This window comes from Oryctolagus cuniculus, chromosome 6 (genome assembly GCF_964237555.1).
Source record: "Oryctolagus cuniculus chromosome 6, mOryCun1.1, whole genome shotgun sequence".
Taxonomy (NCBI): domain Eukaryota; kingdom Metazoa; phylum Chordata; class Mammalia; order Lagomorpha; family Leporidae; genus Oryctolagus; species Oryctolagus cuniculus.
In genome coordinates, this window is record NC_091437.1 from 7561376 (window position 1) to 7564978 (window position 3603).

The 3603-nt window shown below is 38.4% G+C and overlaps 1 non-coding gene across 1 annotated transcript; it reads left to right on the top strand.

Annotated features, from left to right (window-relative positions):
* Positions 1 to 2341: 2341 nt before the first annotated feature.
* Positions 2342 to 2448, top strand: LOC127490826 (U6 spliceosomal RNA). Its single transcript, XR_007919221.1, has one exon. It is a non-coding gene; the product is annotated as a U6 spliceosomal RNA (small nuclear RNA).
* Positions 2449 to 3603: the final 1155 nt, after the last annotated feature.

Consider the following 3603-nt stretch of genomic DNA (forward strand, 5'->3'; position numbering starts at 1 on the left):
TCAGTGATTTGTTTGGAATAGCATTGAAATTATGAATTGCTTTGGGTAATATGGACATTTTGATGATATTGATTCTCCCGATCCATGGACATGGAAGATCCTTCAATTTTTGTGTCTTCTTTTATTTCTTTCTATAATTTTTCATAGTTTTCATTGTAGAGATCTTTCACCTTCTTGGCCAAGTTTATTCCAAGGCATTTAAAATTTTTATAGCTATTGTGAATGGTACTGATCTTATAAATTCTTTCTCAGTCATGTCTGTGTATACAAAGACTGTTGATTATTGTGTGTTGATTTTTTTCTATTTTTTCTTTTTCTTTTTTGACAGGCAGAGTGGACAGTGAGAGAGAGAGAGACAGAGAGAAAGGTCTTCCTTTGCCGTTGGTTCACTCTCCAATGGCCCCTGCGGCCGGCACGCTGCAGCCGGTGCACCGCGCTGATCGGAAGACAGGAGCCAGGTGCTTCTCCTGGTCTCCCATGCAAGTGCAGGACCCCAGCACTTTGGCCATCGTCCACTGCACTCCCGGGCCACAGCAGAGAGCTGGACTAGAAGAGGGGCAACCGGGACAGAATCTGGTGCCCCGACCGGGACTAGAACCTGGTGTGCCGGCATTGCAAGGCAGAGGATTAGCCTAGTGAGCCGCGGCGCCGGCCTGTGTGTTGATTTTATATCCTGCAAATTTACCAAACACCCTCATCATTCCAGCAATCTCTTAGTGGAATCTTTTGGTTTCCCTAAATGTCATGTCATCATGTCATCTGCAAACAGGAATAATCTAACTTCCTCCTTTCCACTTTGTATCCATTTGATTTCTTTTACTTGCCCAATGGCACTAGCTAAAACTTCTTGAACTGTATTGAATAGCAAGGGTGAAAGCAGACATACTTGTCTGGTTTCAGATCTTAATGGAAATATATGATGCTGGCTGTGGGTTTACCATATATTACCTGGATTTGTTGAGACCCATGTATATGGTTTTACCATATATTACCTGAGATTGTGTTGTTAAAGGCTTTTACCATGTAAGGATATTATATTTTATTAAGTGCTTTCTCTGCACCTATTGAGATAATTGCATGGTTTTTATTTTCAATTTGTTAATGTGATGTATCACATTTACTGATTTGCATATGTTGAACCATTCCTGCATACCACAGATAAATCCGATTTGATTAGCTAATATTTTGTTGAGGATTTTTACATCTATATTCATCAGTATTATTGGTCTATAGTTCTCTCTCTTTGTTACATCTTTTTTTTGGTTTTGGAATTAAGGTGATACTAGCCACATCGGAGGAGTTTGGGAGGATTCCCTCCCTTTCAATTGTTTTTAATAGTTTGAGAAGGACTGAAATTAGTTCTTCTCTAAAAGTTTGATAGAATTCAGCAACAACACTGTCCAAGCCTGGGCTTTTCTCTGTTGGGAGGCTCTTTATTACTGTTTCCATCTTCGTCTTGGTTGTTGGCATATTTAGGTTTTCCAAGTCTTCATGGCTCACTTTTAACTGTTAGAGTATGTGCCCAGGAATCTGTTCATTTCTCCTCAATCTTCCACTTTGTGGAAAACAGCTGTTTATAGTAAGCCATGCTGATTACTTTAGTTTCTCTGCTATCTGTCGTAACACCTCCTTCTTCATCTCTGATTTTATTAATTCTGGTCACCTTTTTTTTTTTGGTTAGTTGGGCTACTGATGTATCAATTTTGCTTAATTTTTCAAAACATCAGCTCTTCACTGATCTTTTGTATCTTTTTTATCTCAATTTTGTTTTTTTCTTCTCTAATTTTAGTTGTTTCTTTCCTCCTACTAATTTTGGGTTTGGTTTGTTCTTGATTTTCTAGGTCCTTCAAGACATTGTTAGATCATTTGATGCCTTTCAAATGTCTTGATGTAGGCACTTAATATAAACTTCCCTCTTAGCACTAATTTTGCTGTAACCCATAGGTTTTTTTTTTTTTTTTTTTTTTTTTGACAGGCAGGGTTAGACAGTGAGATTGAGACAGAGAAAAAGGTCTTCCTTCTTTGGTTCACCCCCCAAATGGCCACTACGGCTGGTGCACTGTGCCAATCCAAAGCCAGGAGCCAGGAGCTTCCTCCTGGTCTCCTATGCAAGAAACCTATAGGTTTTGACATGTTGTATTGCCATCTTCACTCATTTCCAGTAATTTTTTTATTTCCCTTTTGATTTCTTCTATGGCTCAGTATTCATTCAGGAGTATGTTGTTCAGTCTCTATGTATTTGCATATTTTCTGGAGTTTCTTAAGTTGTTAATTTCCAACTTAATCTCTTTGTGTTCAGAAAAGATACATTGTATGATTTCAATTTTTAAAAATTGGTTGAGTGCTCGCTTCAGCAGCACATATACTAAAATTGGAACAATACAGAGAAGATTAGCATGGCCCCTGTGCAAGGACGACACGCAAATTCATGACACGTTCCATATTTAAAGAAAAAAATTGGTTGAGATTGTTTTATGGTCTAGCATATGGTCTATTTTAGAGAAAGTTTTATGCACTGTTGAAAAGAATGCATATTCTTCAGCTGTGGAATGAAATGTTTTGGAGTGTAGATTAGTTCTGTTATTTCTTTGTTGATTTTTTGTCTAGGTTATCTGTCTGTTGATGAGAGTGGGGTGTTGAAGTCCTCCATTTTATTGTACTTGAGTCTATGTCTCCCTTTAGATCCATTGCTGTTGCTTTTACATGCCAGACACCCTGGTATTGGGTTTGTATACATTTACTATAGTCACGTCTTCCTGTTGAATTGATCCATTAATCATTACATAATGCACTTCTTGTCCTTTTTAACAGTTTTTTTGTATTGTCTAATATCAGGATGGCTATTACTGGTCTTTTTTGCTTTCCATCATCATGGAATATCTATCTTTTTCCATCTTTTTACTGAAAGTCTATGTGTATCTTTGTGAGATGTGTTCACTTCAGGCAGCAAATAGATGGATCTTGTTTTTTAATATATTCAACCAGTCTGTATATTTTAATTGGAGAATTTAGGCTATTTACATTGAAGTTTATTATTGGTAAGTAACAACTTGGCCCTGCCATTTTGCTATAAATGTTCGTGTTGTTTGCTTTGGATTTCCTTTGGATTTTTTTAAAGATATATTTATTTATTTGAAAGTCAGAGTTACCAGAGAGAGGAGAGGCAGAGAGAAAGAGAGAGAGAGGTCTTCCATCCACTGGTTCACTCCCCAGTTGGCTATAATGGCTGGAGCTGTGCTGATCTGAAGCCAGGAGCCAGGAGCTTCTTCTGGGTTTCCCACATGGGTGCAGGGGCCCACTTCTACTGTTTCACCAGGCCACAGCAGAGAGCTGGAATAGAAATGGAGCAGCTGGGACTTGAACCAGTGCTCCATATGGGGTGCGGGGCACTGCAGGCAATGGCTTTAAGTACTGTGCCACATCACCAGCCCCCTCCTTTGTACTTTTACAAGGAGATTTTATACCTTCACATTCTTTCTTAATGAGACTATTTGTCTGTATTTATCTGTGCAGCACATCCTTAAGCATCATTTATATGGCTGGGCAAGTGGTGACAATTTCTTTCAATATCTGTTTTCTGAATTCTCAACCTTGTCATTGTAA